Source organism: Pristiophorus japonicus, chromosome 20, assembly GCF_044704955.1.
Source record: "Pristiophorus japonicus isolate sPriJap1 chromosome 20, sPriJap1.hap1, whole genome shotgun sequence".
Taxonomy (NCBI): Eukaryota; Metazoa; Chordata; class Chondrichthyes; family Pristiophoridae; genus Pristiophorus; species Pristiophorus japonicus.
This window is the reverse complement of record NC_091996.1, coordinates 56,668,387-56,684,148: the sequence shown is the minus strand read 5'-3', so window position 1 is coordinate 56,684,148 and position 15,762 is coordinate 56,668,387.

The window sequence follows — 15,762 nt, the reverse complement described above, 5'->3', positions numbered from 1 at the left end:
GAAATCTTTATTTTGAACACTTTGCCTTCTTGGACAGATTTGTGTGCACCTTTGGAAGTGGCTTAGTGAGTTGTAGTGAATGGTGAGACATAATGCCGATGGAACCTGCAAATTTTGTACCCTCCACAATGGTGATGAGTGTGAAAGGAATGGCTTGGGCATTGCAGGAATGTTTTGTGGTGCTGGTGTGGGGTGGTGTCAACCTGACACATCATGGGGCAGCCAGGTTGTGCAGCATCAACTGAAGTAAATCTGACCATGGCAAAGCCATTTCTGGCTTCCTGGGCAGCAATGTGGTTGGGTGCTGATGCCCTGTGTCCTGTGCAACATCAGTTTATTGCGGAGAAGGTTGGTGGTTTTAGTCGGTGCTGCTGGTGTTCCTGGTGCTGCTGGTGTTGGGGCTGATTGTGATGGGATTCTAAGGAGTTTTCAAGGGCACCAATGCTGCTGTAATAGATGGCAGCTGAATTAGATGTGACAGAAGCGATCTGTCAATGGTGAGAGAGGTTGTTCCAAGTAGGTGACAGTGAATAGAGAGTTTAGTCCAAACGCTTCCAAAATGCATAAAGCTGAAAAGTCTCTTCCAAATCCTGAAGGCTCCAGCTTCTAAGATTGGAAAGTGAACAGCTGTGAAATGATAGCTTTTATATCACTTTTGCAGCTGTCACCTATTCAAAGCAATGAAAACCCAACATACTTATCTGGCATAATTCCCGAGTGACATGAACCTCATGAAAAAGTTGGAAAAATGGTTAGTATGTTCAACTATCTTTAAACACCCTCTTATCTATTTCAATTGGCTCATCCGTGGTTTCGTGCCGGGTTCGTAAAGCGTAGACAGACCTGGCACTTGCGAAACTGACACGGAGGCAGGTTCAGAGCAGGGTACTGCCCCACTGTCAATCTTTTAGATTTTGACAGCGGACCTGCCTCCGAACCCGCCCTTTGAGCGCTGGCAAAATCCAGCCCTTGGAGTGCAAACTAGAGGTCATTTTTTTTTTTAACAGTTGCCATATCAACCGAATAACAGTTGTAAAGCATCAGCCCAAGTTTAGTTGCAAGGGACTGCAGGTAATGCCTTACACAGTGCACAGCAACATCACCCAGTCTACTGCCATGTAAGGCTTAAATGTTGACGCAAGGTAATTATGTGCCTTTACTACCCAAACAATAATGTGATTCAATGCATTTACTATTATCAACTTACTACCCATCGTAAATGAATAAATCCAATGGGATATAATAATGCAAATTCAATAGCTTTAACAGCAGAAATAGCCAAACAGTGATCTTTGATGATAAGGCTCTTTCACACCAAAGAGAACTGTAGCCAAATGGCATGTAAATATCATTAAGGTGTGACAAGTAAAAACATTGTAATGATTAATAAAGGGTAAAAAATGGGAATAAAAAGCATTTACTGCCAGCAAGTGAACATAAAAATGTATGTATTAAAAGGAACTAATATTGCCTAAATAATGGAAAGCAAATTAGCGATGTAGTTGCTGCATTTTGCCAAGTTCTAAACCAGGCAAAGGAAAGGATCATGACGTGATTTGATTTTGTTTTGCTGCATAATGCCTTGAATGCATCAGTAATGAATAATTAAGATTTAGGTAAGTAGCAAGGGGAAACTATCACCTTGTCTAAGGTGGTGAAAGAAGAAAGATGAAAGTGAGAGGAAGGTTTGGACACTATAGGGGTAAATTTACAAAATGCCACGCCTGGTGTGGAGCTTCTCGCACTGGAAGAAGGTATTGGGAATTTGGGCAAACGCTTCCCACAGTTTTCAATACGTTAAAATGAAGGGAGCGTGAATTCCCGTTGAGCAGCCTTGTTGAACAAATCTCCGTGCCAACAGCCCGAGTTGGCAAAATGACACCTTGTAGCTGCTGCGGAATTCCAACTCTTGTTCATGGAGTATAATGAAGCCGGCAGACAAGATATCGGGAGAAATTCTCTTACAGATCCTACATCAGGGCAGAATGAAGACATGAAGGGTCATGATAGTCATTGAGATCAGGAACTGCCCTTCAAACATCCCAAGCCAATAATTCACATCTGAGGGAAAGACCTGGTGGCATAGATGATGGTTTGAAGTCTGATCCACAGACTTCACAGTGGCATCGAGCTGTTGTCAATCATCTCTCTTGTCCTTGCCATTCTCAGCCACAAATCTCGTGGACATCATTAGACCTTCTGAGAATGCTTGAATGAACAGTGGCCTGGCGAATTGAATAACTACGGCTGTAGCTAGGGCTTTAAACTAAATAGTGGGGATAAGGGAACAGGTGAACAGAAATTTTAAAAGTCAAAAAGAAAGGAGAAGGCAAAAGTGCAGGGTAGCAATAGGGGTTATGATAACCAGAGTGTGACAGGAAGGGATAGAGCATATAAGAGTGCATCAGAAAGTGGGGTCAGAGTAGGGAAAAATGGTAAAAAGACAAAATTAAAAGCTCTTTATCTGAATGCACACAACATTCGTAATCAGATAAATAAGTTGACAGCACAAATAGAAATAAATGGGAATGACCTGATAGCCATTACAAAGACGTGGTTGCAAGGTGACTAAGGAGTATTTGCCATTTCGGAAGGATAGGCAGAAAGGAAAAGGAGGTGGGTTAGCTCTTAATAGAGGATGAGATCAGTGCAGGAGTGAGAAATGATATTGGTTCAGAAGATCAAGATGTAGAATCAGTTTGGGTGGAGATAAGAAATAATAAGGGAAAGAAGTCACTGGAGGGAGTAGTCTATAGGCACCCTAACATCAGCATCATCATCATCATCATAGGCAGTCCCTCGGAATCGAGGAAGACTTGCCTCCACTCTTAGCATGAGTTTTTAGGTGGCTGTACAGTCTAATACAAGAACCACAGTCTCTGTCACAGGTGGGACAGATAGTCGTTGAGGGAAAGGGTGGACAGGGAGCCTGGTTTGCCGCACGCTCCTTCTGCTGCCTGCGCTTGATTTCTGCATGCTCTCGGCGACGATACTCGAGGAGCTCAGTGCCCTCCCGAATGCACTTCCTCCATTTAGGGCGGCCTATGGCCAGGGACTCCCAGGTGTCAGTGGGGATGTCGCACTTTATCAGGGAGGCTTTGAGGGTGTCCTTGTAACGTTTCCTCTGCCCGCCTTTGGCTTGTTTGCCGTGGACGAGTTCCGAGTAGAGCGCTTGCTTTGGGAGTTGGGAGTCTCGTATCTGGCATCAAACTATGTGGCCTGCCCAGCGGAGCTAATCAAGTGTGGTTAGTGCTTCAATGCTGGGGATGTTGGCCTGGACGAGGACACTAATGTTTGTGCATCTGTCCTCCCAGGGGATTTGCAGGATCTTGCAGGAGAGGTGTCTGCTGTACATGGTCCACGTCTCTAAGCCATACAGGAGGGCGGGTATTACTACGGCCCTGTAGACCATGAGCTTGGTGACAGTTTTGAAGGCCAGATCTTCAAACACTCTTTTCCTCAGGCAGCCGAAGGCTGTACTGGCGCACTGGAGGCGGTGTTGGATCTCGTCGTCAATGCCTGCTCTTGTTGATAGGAGGCTCCCAAGATAGGGGAAGTGGTCCACGTTGTCCAGGGCCACGCCGTGGATCTTGATGTCTGGGGGGCAGTGCTATGCGGCGAGGACAGGCTGGTGGAGAACCTTTGTCTTACTAATGTTTAGTGTAAGGCCCATGCTTTCTTACGCTTCAGAAAATACATCGACTATGTCCTCGAGTTCAGCCTCTATGTATGCACAGACACAGGCGTCATCCGCGTACTATAGCTCAACGTCAGAGTTTGGGATGGTCTTGGACCTGGCCCGCAGACGGCGAAGGTTGAGCAGCTTCCCACTGGTTCTGTAGTTTCGTTCCACTCCAGCGGGGAGCTTATCAACTGTGAAGTGGAGCATGGCAGCGAGGAAGATTGAGAAGAGGGTTGGGGTGATGACGTAGCCCTGCTTGACCCCGGTCCGGACGTGAATTCGGTCTGTGATGGTAAGGATCACGGCTTGCATGTCGTCATGGAGCAGGCGGAGGATGGTGATGTACTTTTGGGGCATACGAAATGGAGGAGGACGCTCCATAGACCCTCGCGGTTGACACTATCAAAGGCCTTTGTAAGGTCAAAGAAGGCCATGTATAAGGGCTGGCGCTGTTCCCTGCATTTTTCCTGCAGCTGTCGTGCTGCAAAAATCATGTCCGTTGTAGCCCGGAGGGGATGAAATCCGCACTGCAGCTCCGGGAGGAGCTCCTCGGCCAAGGGGAGAAGACGGTTGAGGAGGACTCTAGTGATGAATTTCCCAGTGGTTGATGGTAGGGAGATTCTTTTGTAGTTTCCGCATTCGGACTTGTCTCCTTTTTTAAAGATGGTCACGATCACTGCATCTCTAAGATCTCCCGGCATGCTCTCCTCCCTCCAGATGAGAGAGATAAGGTTTTGTATTCGCGCCAATAGTGCCTCTCCGCCATAATGCAGTGCCTCAGCAGGGATTCCATCCGCTCCCGTAGCCTTGTTGTTTTTTAGCTGTCTTATGGCCTCTTAGACCTCGTGCAGTGTGGGGTCTCACTGAGGTGGTGGCGGGTAGCATGCTGCGGAATGGAGTCGAGAAGCCTTGAGTCAAAGGCAGAGTCTCGATTGAGTTGAGGAGATCGTCGAAGTGTTCCTTCCAGCGGGCCTTGACTGCCTCGGTGTCCTTGATGAGTGTTTCCCCGTTCTTAGCCAGGAGTGGGGTGGGGCCTTGGGAATTTGGTTCGTATGTGGCCTTGACTGCGGTGAAGAACCCTCGCACATCATGGTTGTCGGCCAGCTGCTATATCTCCTGTGCTTTCTCTATCCACCATCTGTTCTTTAGGTCCCGGTTTTTTGTTGGACCTTAGCCTTTAGCCGTCTGTAATGCTGCTTTACTGTTCCCAAGTTGGGTTGCTGTTTAAGGCTCATAAATACCCTGTGCTTGCAATCTATTAATTCTTGAATCTCCTGATCATTCTCATCAAACCAGTCCTGGTGTTTCCTGGTTGAGTGACTGAGCGTCTCCTTGCAGACACTATTTATGGAGGCCTGGTGGGCAGACCAAGCACTCTGGACATTCTGCATCTTGGGGTCATCAAGGCACGCCAGGTTAGCTGTGAGGCTGGGTTTTTAAGTGTCCCGGCATTGATTTTTTTGCGACACTGCTTCTGCTGCCCCCTTTGCTTTGAAGCTATGTTGATGTCAATGATGGATCGGATTAGGCGGTCGTCTGTCCAGCAGTCGTCAGCTCCTGTCATGGCACGGGTGATGCGCACATCCTTGCAATCCCTGGCTCAGACGATGATATAGTCGAGCAGGTGCCAGTGTTTGGAGCGAGGGTGTTGCCACGATGCCTTTTATTTGTCCCTCTGGCGGAACAAGGTGTTGGTGATGGTTAGTTCATGCTCTAGACATTTTGTCAGGAGTAGGGTACCGCTGGAGTTGGCTTTCCCTAGCCCCTCTCTGCCAATCATGCCTTCCCAGAGGTCTGAAGTCGCCAAGGAGGATCAGTTTATCGCCCGCAGGGACGCAGGTCATGGATTTTTCGAGTGGGAGTAAAAGCTCTCTTTGGCCTCATCTGTTCATCAAGTGTTGGGGCATAAGCACTGATGACTGTGGCGAACTGGTTCCGGGATAGGGTGAGTCGAAGCATCATTAGGCGTTCGTTAGTCCTGCAGGGGGAGCCTTTGAGGTGGTCGATCAGCTCGTTTTTGATGGCGACGGCGACTCCGTGGAGGCGACGTTCTGCCTCTGGTTTCCATTTCCAGAAGAAGGTGTAACCTCTACCTTATTCCTTGAGCTGGCCTTCCCCTGCCCGCGGGGTCTCGCTTAGGGCTGCGATGTCAACATCAAAGCGTCTAAGTTCCCGGGTGACTATGGTGGTGCGGCGTTCCGGTCTGTCGCTGTTGGGGTTGTCCATGAGGGTCTTGACGTTCCAGGTCCTTCATGTTAGAGGAGTGGAAGATGCCTGCGCGTGATTTCTTTTAACGTGAGGTGATCATTGGACACCAGCTACCACACGAGCTTAGCTGAACGAGGTCTTGATCCAGTGGCAAGGGGGTCCAGGATGACTGGCACTGCTATAAGGGCCTAATTGCCTATGGCGAGGTGTTGGCCGCAGGCTCAGCACTGGCTAGTGCCCTTGGTGGTAGGGGGTCCAAGGCTTGGTTGGGGGCAGGCATTGAGAGGGCCTGTGGTGCACTGGGGTTCATAATGGGGGGGCAGGGGTGTCACAGCCGTTGTACTCATCACATGCTTGAGGAGGAGAGGAGAGCAGGCTATCAGTGGGGAGGGAGAGATCCAGATTGCGGGGGGAGGGGAGGAGATGGAGGCCCGATAGCCAGGTCCAGCCGCGCAGTTGCCACAGGAGTTCCAGCCGGGAGGTCCAGGTCATGTTGCGTCATCCAGCCGCTGCAGGAGGTCCAGCTGGGAGGCTCAAGTCATGCCGAGTCATTGCAAGGTGTCCAGCCGGGAGGCCCAAGTCGTGTCGAGTCGCCACAGGAGGACCAGCCGGGAGACGCCGATGTCTGGTGTGGCGAGAGCCTGAGGTAGGCCCGAACTTTTGGGATTCGCAGGGTTGGGGTTAGGGTGGGGATTTAAGTCTTTAAGACCCCCTATTGGGGTCTATTAGGGCTAGGGCTGGGGCTTGGTGAAGTTTAGACAGTGGGAGGAGGGAATAGTAGCTACACTGTAACACAGAGTATAAATCAAGAAATAATGGAGGCTTTTAAGAAAGGTACAGCAATAATCATGGTCGATTTTAATCTTCATATTGATTACACAAATCAAATTGCAAAGGTAGCCTTGAGGAAGTGTATTCAAATGGTTTCTTAGAAAAAGTCATTGTGGAACCAACCAGTGAGCAGACTATTTTAGATCTGGTAATGTGTAATGAGACTGCATTAGTTAATGATTTCAAAGTAATGGATCATCTTGGGAAGTGTGATCATAGCATGGTAGAATGTCAAATTCAGTTTGAGGGTGAGAAAACTAGATCTCAAACTAGTGTCCTGAACTTAAATAAAGGCAATTACAAAAGTATGAAGGTAGAGTTGGCTAAAGAGGACTGGGAAAATAGATTAAAGGGTAAGACGGTAGATGAGCAGTGGCAAATATATAAGGAAATATTTCATAACTCTCAGCAAAGATATATTTCAGTGAGAAAGAAAGATTCTTAGAGAAGGATGAACCATCTGTGGCTAACTAAGGAAGTAAAGAAAGGTATCAAATTGAAAACAAAGGCATACAATGTTGCGAAGCCAGAGTGGCAGGCCAGAGGATTGGGAAACTTTTACAAACCAGCAAAGGACAACTAAAAAAATAATAAAGAGAGAGAAGATAGTTTATGAGAGTAAACTAGCGAGAAATATAAAAACAGACAGTAAGAGCTTCTATAGGTATATAAAAAGGAAGAGAGTAGCAAAATTAAATGTTGGTCCCTTAGAGGATGAGACTGGGGAATTAATAATGGGGAACAGGGAAATGGCAGAGCCTTTGAACAAATATTTTTTCAGTCTTCATGGTAGAAGACACTAAAAGCATCTCAAAATTTGATAAATAAGAGGCAATTGGGAGGGGGAACTTAAAAAAATTACGATCGCCAGAGAAAAAGTACGAGGCAAACTAATGGGATGAAAGGTGAACAGGTTCCCTGGACCCGATGGCACGCATCCTCGGCTCTTAAAAGAAGTGGCTGCAGAGATAGTAGATGCATTGGTTGTAATCTACGAAAATTCACTGGATTCTGGAGAGGTCCCAGCAGATTGGAAAACCGCAAATGTAACGCGTCTATCTAAGAAAGGAGGGAGACAGAAAGCAGGAAACGATCGACCAATTACCCGACATCTATCTTTGGGAAAATGCTAGTGTCCATTATTAACAGTAACAGGACATTTAGAAAATCATAATACCGTCAACAGAGTCAACATAGTTTTATGATAGGGAAACCATGTTTGACAAATTTGCTGGAGTTCTTTGAGAATGTAACAAGCAGGGTGGATAAAGGGAACCAGTAAATGTCATGTATTTGGATTTCCAGAAGGCATTCGATAAGGTGCTATATAAAAGTGGATGTGGTGTATTTGGACTTTCGAATGGCTTTTGACAAGGTCCCACACAAAAGTTTGGTGCGTAAAATTAAGGCACATGGTATTGGGGGTAATGTATTGATGTGGATTGAGAACTCGTTGGCAGACAGGAAGTAAAGAGTGGGAATAAATGGGTCCTTTTCAGAATTGCAGGCAGTGACTAGTGGGGTGCCACAGGATTTAGTGCTGGGACCCCAACTATTTACAATATACATTAATGATTTAGATGAAGGAATTGAATGTAATATCTCTCAGTCTGCAGATGACACGAAGCTGGATGGCAGTGCAAGCTGTGAGGAGGATGTTAAGAGGCTGCAGGGGGATTTGGACAGGTTAGGTGAATGGGCAAATGCATGGCAGATGCCGTATGTGGATAAATGTGAGGTTATCAACTTTGGTGGCAAAAACATGAAGGCAGAATATTATCTGAATGGTGACAGATTAGTAAAAGGGGAGGTGCAAAGAGACCTGAGTGTCATGGTACATCAGTCATTGCAGGTAGGCATGCAGCTACAGCAGGCAGTAAAGAAAGCATGCTGGCCTTCAAAGCGAGGAGATTTGAGTATAGGAGCAGGGAGGTCTGACTGCACTTGTACAGGGCCTTAATGAGGCCTCACCTTGAGTATTGTGTGCAGTTTTGGTCTCCTAATCTGAGGAAGGATGTGCTTGGTATTGAGGAGTGCAGCGAAGGTTTACCAGATTGATTCCCGGGATGGCAGGACTGATATATGAGGAAAGATCGGCTAGGCTTATACTCACTGGACTTTAGAAGAATGAGAGGGGATCTCATAGAAAATTATAAAATTCTGACAGGACTGGACAGGTTAGATGCAGGTAGAATGTTCCCGATGTTGGGGAAGTCCAGAACCAGGGGTCACAGTCTAAAGATAAGGGGTAAGTCATATAGGACTGAGATGAGGAGTAACTTTTTCACCCAAAGAATTGTGAACCTGTGGAATTCTCTGCCACAGAAAGTTGTTGATTCCAGTTCGTTGGACATATTCAAAAGGGAGTTAGATGAGGCCCTTACAGCTAAAGGGATCAAGGGGTATGGAGAGAAGACAGGGGTGGGGTACTGAGGTTGCATGATCAGCCAGATCATATTGAATGTCAGTGCAGGCTCAAAGGGCCAAATGGCCAGCTCCTGCACCTATTTTCTATGTTTATTGCACAAGTTAAGAGCACACGGGGTTGGGGGTAATATATTAGCATGGATAGAAGATTGGTTAACTCATAGAAAACAGAGAGTCGGGATAAATGAGTCGTTTTCAGGTTACATAAGAACATATGAAATAGGAGCAGGAGTAGGCCATATGGCCCCTCAAGCCTGTTCCGTCATCCAATAAGATCATAGCTGATCCAATCATGGACTCAGGTCCACTTCCTGGCCCGCTCCCCATAATCCCTTATTCCCTTATCGGTTAAGAAACTGTCTCTCTCTGTCTTAAATTTATTCAATGTCCCAGCTTACACAGCTCTCTGAGGCAGTGAATTCCACAGATTTAAAACCCTCTGAGAGAAGAAATTCCTCCTCATCTCAGTTTTAAATGGGAAGCCCCTTATTCTAAGATTATGCCCCCTAGTTCTATCAGTGGAAACATCCTCTCTGCATCCACCTTGTCAAGCCCCCTCATAACCTTATACGTTTCGATAAGATCACCTCTCATTCTTCTGAATTCCAATAAGTAGAGGCCCAATCTATTCAACCTTTCCTCATAAGTCAACCCCATCATCCCCGGAATCAGCCTAGTGAACCCTTGCTGAACGGCCTCCAAAGCAAGTATATCCTTTCGGAAATATGGAAACCAAAACTGTACGCAGTATTCCAGGTGTGGCCTCACCAGTACCCTGTATAACTATAGCAAGACTTCCCTGCTTTTAAACTCCATCTCCTTTACAATAAAGGCCAAGATTCCATTGGCCTTCCTGAACACTTGCTGTACCTGCATACTATCCTTTTGTGTTTCATAACAGGACTCACTGTACTGCAGCACTTGGCAATTTTTCTCCATTTAAATAATAACTTGCTCTTCGATTTTTTTTAATTGCCAAAGTGCATAACATCACACTTTCCAACATTATACTCCATCTGCCAATTTTTTTCCCACTGACTTTGCCTTCTATATCCTTATGCAGGTTTTTCGTTTCCGCCTCTCACATTGCATTTCCTCCCATCTTTGTAACATCAGCAAACTTGTCTACATTGCACTCGGTCCCTTCATCCAAGTCGTTAATATAGATTGTAAATAGTTGGGGTCCCAGCACGGACCCCTGCGACACCCCACTAGTTACTAATTGCTAACCCAAGAAGGAACCATTTATCCCGAATCTCTGTTTTCTGTTAGTTAGCCAATCCTCTATCCATGCTAATATATTACTCCCAACCCCATGAAGTTTTATCTTGTGCATTAACCTTTTATGTGACACCTTGTGAAATGCCTTCTGGAAGTCCAAATACACCACATCCACTGGTTCACCTTCATCCACCCTGCAGGGAGTCCGGGGACGTCGGAGGCCTACAAAAGGCCCAACGCGTCGGAGAGGCGGGAATGCAAACAGCAGGGAGTCCGGGGACGTCGGAGGCCTACAAAAGGCCCAATGCGTCGGAGAGGTCAGCCAGTGCAGCTGCAGCAGGGAGAGAAGGCAAAAAAGAAGTAGAAAGAAATCTGTTGTGTATCTGTAAAGCATGCACTCCTATGTTCCACCATCAGGGAGCTCATCCCCTGAAGTCTCAAGGGATCCCAACATTCCTTGGGAGCACTGTATGTAAGCCGGCCCCGAAGGCCTGTTATTCACTCTGGAGTGTCTCATTAAAGACTGAGGTCACTGTTACTTTAACCTCCATGTGTGCAGCCTCATCTGTGTTAGGAACACAATAAAATCGAAAGGTGACGTCACAGCCAAGGGGGTAAGTGATTGGCTGGTGATTGGTGAGTAGCTTTTCTTTTTCTTTTCTATATCAGTAAGTAACATTTAGCATTGTTTTTGCCAAATTAAGTTTATCTAAGGGTTAAGACATGGCAGGAGAGCCCAGACATGTATTATCTCCTCCTGTATTATGTGGGAAGTCAGGTACGTTTTCTGTGTCCCTGGTGACTATGTGTGCGGGAAGTGTATCCGCCTCCAGCTCCTGACAGACCGCATTGTGGCACTGGAGCTGCGGGTGGATTCACTCTGGAGTATGCATAATGCTGAGAATGACGTGAATAGCAAATTTAGCGAGTTGGTCTCACCGCAGGTAAAGGGTATACAGCCAGATAGTCAATGGGTGACCAACAGGAAGAGCAGTGGAAGGAAGGTAATGCAGGGGTTCCCTGCGGTCATCCCCCTGCAAAACTGATACACCGCTTTGGGTACTGTTGAGGGGGAGGACTCATCAGGGGAGGGCAGCAGCAGCCAAGTTCATGGCACCATGGGTGGCTCTGCTGCACAGGAGGGCAGGAAAAAGGGGGGGAGAGCGATAGCGATAGGGGATTCGATTGTAAGGGGAATAGATTGACGTTTCTGCAGCCGCAACCGAGACTCCAGGATGGTATGTTGCCTCCCTGGTGCAAGGGTCAAGGATGTCTCGGAGCGGGTGCAGGACATTCTGAAAAGGGAGGGTGAACAGCCAGTTGTCGCAGTGCACATAGGTACCAACGATAGGTAAAACACGGGAGGAGGTCCTACGAGATGAATTTAGGGAGCTAGGAATTAAATTAAAAAGTAGGACCTCAAAAGTAGTAATCTCAGGATTTCTACCAATGCCTCGTGCTAGTCAGAGTAGGAATCGCAGGATAGCTCAGATGAATATGTGGCTTGAGGAGTGGTGCAAAAGGGAGGGATTCAAATTCCTGGGACATTGGAACCGGTTCTGGGGGAGGTGGGACCAGTACAAACTGGACGGTCTACACCTGTGCAGGACCAGAACCAATGTCCTGGGGGGACTGTTTGCTAGTGCTGTTGGGGAGGAGTTAAACTAACATGGCAGGGGGATGGCATCCTATGCAGGGAGACAGAGGGAAATAAAATGGAGGCAGAAGCAAAAGATAGAAAGGAGAATAGTAAAAATGGAGGGCAGAGAAACCCCAGGCAAAAAACAAAAAGGGCCACATTACAGCAAAATTCTAAAGGGGCAAAGTGTGTTAAAAAGACAAGCCTGAAGGCTCTGTGCCTCAATGCGAGGAGTATTTGGAATAAGGTGGACGAATTAACTGCGCAGACAGTAGTTAACGGATATGATGTAATTGGCATCACGGAGACATGGTTTCAGGATGACCAAGGCTGGGAACTCAACATCCAGGGGTATTCAACATTTAGGAAGGATAGGTTGAGAGGAAAAGGAGGCGGGGTGGTGTTGCTGGTTAAAGAGGAAATTAATGCAATAATAAGGAGGGACATTAGCCTGAATGATGTGGAATTGGTATGGGTGGAGCTGCGGAATACCAAAGGGCAGAAAACGCTAGTGGGAATTGTGTACAGACTAAGAAACAGTTGTCGTGAGGTTGGGGACAGCATCAAACAAGAAATAAGGGATGTGTGCAATAAAGGTACAGCAGTTATCATGGGCGACTTTAATCTGCATATTGGTTGGACTAACCAATGCGGTGGAGGAGGATTTCCTGGAGTGTATTAGGGATGGTTTTCTCGACCAATAGGTTCAGGAGCCAACTAGAGAGCTGGCCATCCTAGACTGGGTGATGTGTAATGAGAAGGGACTAATTAGCAATCTTGTTGTGCGAGGCCCCTTGGGAAGAGTGATCATAATATGGTAGAATTCTTTATTAAGATGGAAAGTGACTCAGTTAATTCAGAAACTAGGGTCTTGAACTTAAGGAAAGGTAACTTCAATGGTATGAGGCGTGAATTGGCTAGAATAGACTGGCAAAGGATACTTAAAGGGTTGATGGTGGATAAGCAAGGGCAAACATTTAAAGATAACATGGATGAACGTCAGCAATTGTACATCCCTGTCTGGAGTAAAAATAAAACGGGGGAGGTGGCTCAACCGTGGCTAACAAGGGAAATTAAGGATAGTGTTAAAACCAAAGACAAGGCATATAAATTGGCTAGTAAAAGTAACAAACCTGAGGACTGAGAGAAATTTAGAATTCAACAGGGGAGGACTAAGGGTTTAATTAAGAGGGGGAAAATAGAATACGAGAGGAAGCTTGCAGGGAACATAAAAACTGACTGCAAAAGCTTCTATAAATATGTGAAGAAAAAAAGATTAGTGAAGACAAATGTAGGTCCCTTGCAGTCGGATTCAGTTGAATTTATAATGGGGAACAAAGAAATGGCAGACCAATTGAACAAATACTTTGGTTCTGTCTTCACAAAGGAAGACGCGAATAACCTTCTGAATATAGTCGGGGACAGTGAGAAGGAGGAACTGAAGGATATCCTTATGAGGCGGGAAATTATGTTAGGGAAATTGATGGGATTGAAGGCTGATAAATCCCCGGGGCCCAATAGTCTGCATCCCAGAGTACTTAAAGAAGTGGCCCTAGATCATTTTCCAACAATCTATCGACTTTGGATCAGTTACTATGGACTGGAGGATAGCTAATGTAACACCACTTTTTAAAAAAGGAGGGAGAGAGAAAACCGGTAATTATAGACCAGTTAGCCGGACATCAGAAGTGGGGGAAATATTGGAATCAATCATTAAGGATGAAATAGCAGTGCATTTGAAAAGCAGTGACAGGATCGGTCCAAGTCAGCATGGATTTATGAAAGGGAAATCATGCTTGATGAATCTTCTGGAATTTTTTGAGAATGTAACTAGCAGAGTGGACAAGGGAGAACCAGTGGACGTGGTGTATTTGGACTTTCAAAAGGCTTTTGACAAGGTCCCGCACAAGAGATTGGTGTGCAAAGTCAAAGCGCATGGTATTGGGGGTAATGTACTGACATGGATAGAGAACTGGTTGGCAGACAGGAAACAGAGAGTCGGGATAAACGGGTCCTTTTCAGAATGGCATGCAGTGACTAGTGGAGTGCCGCAGGGCTCAGTGCTGGGACCCCAGCTCTTTACCATCCACATTAACGATTTGGATGAAGAAATTGAGTGTAATATCTCCAAGTTTGCAGATGACACTAAACTGGGTGGCAGCGTGAGCTGTGAGGGGGACTTAAGAGGCTGCAGGGTGACTTGGACAGGTTAGGTGAGTGGGCAAATGCATGGCAGATGCAGTATAATGTGGATAAATGTGAGGTTATCCATTTTGGGGGCAAAAACACGAAGGCAGAATATTATCTGAATGGCGGCAGATTAGGAAAAGGGGAGGTGCAACGAGACCTGGGTGTCATGGTTCATCAGTCATTGAAGGTTGGCATGCAGGTACAACAGGCGGTGAAGAAGGCAAATGGTATGTTGGCCTTCATAGCAAGGGGATTTGAGTATAGGAGCAGGGAGGTCTTACTACAGTTATACAGGACCTTAGTGAGGTCTCACCTGGAATATTGTGTTCAGTTTTGGTCTCCTAATCTGAGGAAGGACGTTCTTACTATTGAGGGAGTGCAGCGAAGATTCACCAGACTAATTCCAGGGATGGCTGGACTGTCATATGAGGAGAGACTGGATCAACTGGGCCTTTATTCACTGGAGATTAGAAGGATGAGAGGGGATCTCATAGAAACGTATAAGATTCTGACGGGACTGGACAGGTTACATGCGGGAAGAATGTTCCCGATGTTGGCGAAGTCCAGAACCAGGGGACATAGTCTTAGGATAAGGAGTAGGCCATTTAGGACTGAGATGAGGAGAAACTTCTTCACTCAGAGAGTTGTTAACCTGTGGAATTCCCTGCCGCAGAGATTTGTTGATGCCAGTTCATTGGATATATTCAAGAGGGAGTTAGATATGGCCCTTATGGTTAAAAGGATCAAGGGGTATGGAGAGAAAGCAGGAAAGGGGTACATAGGGAATGATCAGCCATGACCTTTTGAATGGCGGTGCAGACTCAAAGGGCCGAATGGCGTACTCCTGCACCTATTTTCTATGTTTCTGTGTTTCTATGTTTCGTTACATCCTCAAATTTGTCAACCATGACTGCCTCTTCATATAAGGTTGGCAGGCTGTAACTACTTGAGTGCCACAGTGATCAGTGCTGGGTTCTCAACTATTTACAATCTATTTTAATGACTTGGATGAAGGGACTGAATGTAATGAGGCCAAATTTGCTGATGATACAAAGATAGGTGAGAAAAGAAGTTGTGAGGAGGTCACAATGAATCTGCAAAGGAATATAGATAGGTTCAGTGAGTGGACAAAAATTTGGAAGGTGGCATATAATGTGGGAAAATGTTAGCTTATCCACTTTGGTAAGAAAAATAAAAAAGCAAATTACTATTTAAATGGGAGAGATTACAAAATGCTGTGGTACAGAAGGAACTGGAGGTCCTTGTAAATGAAACTCAAAAAGTTAGTATGCAGGAAGAGCAAGTAATTAGCAAGGCAGTGGAATGCCTTTATTGCAAGAGGGATTCAGTATAAAAGTTGGAAGTCCTGCTACAACTGTACAGGGCGTTGGTGAGACCACACCTGGAGTATTGTGTACAGTTTTGGTCTCCTTATTATTAAGGAGGGATATATTTGCATTGGAGGCAGTTCAGAGAAAGTTCATGAGGTTGATTCCTGAGATGAAAAGGGTGATGTTTTCCTTCATGGGGGAATCTAGAACTAGGGGGCATAGTTTCAGAATAA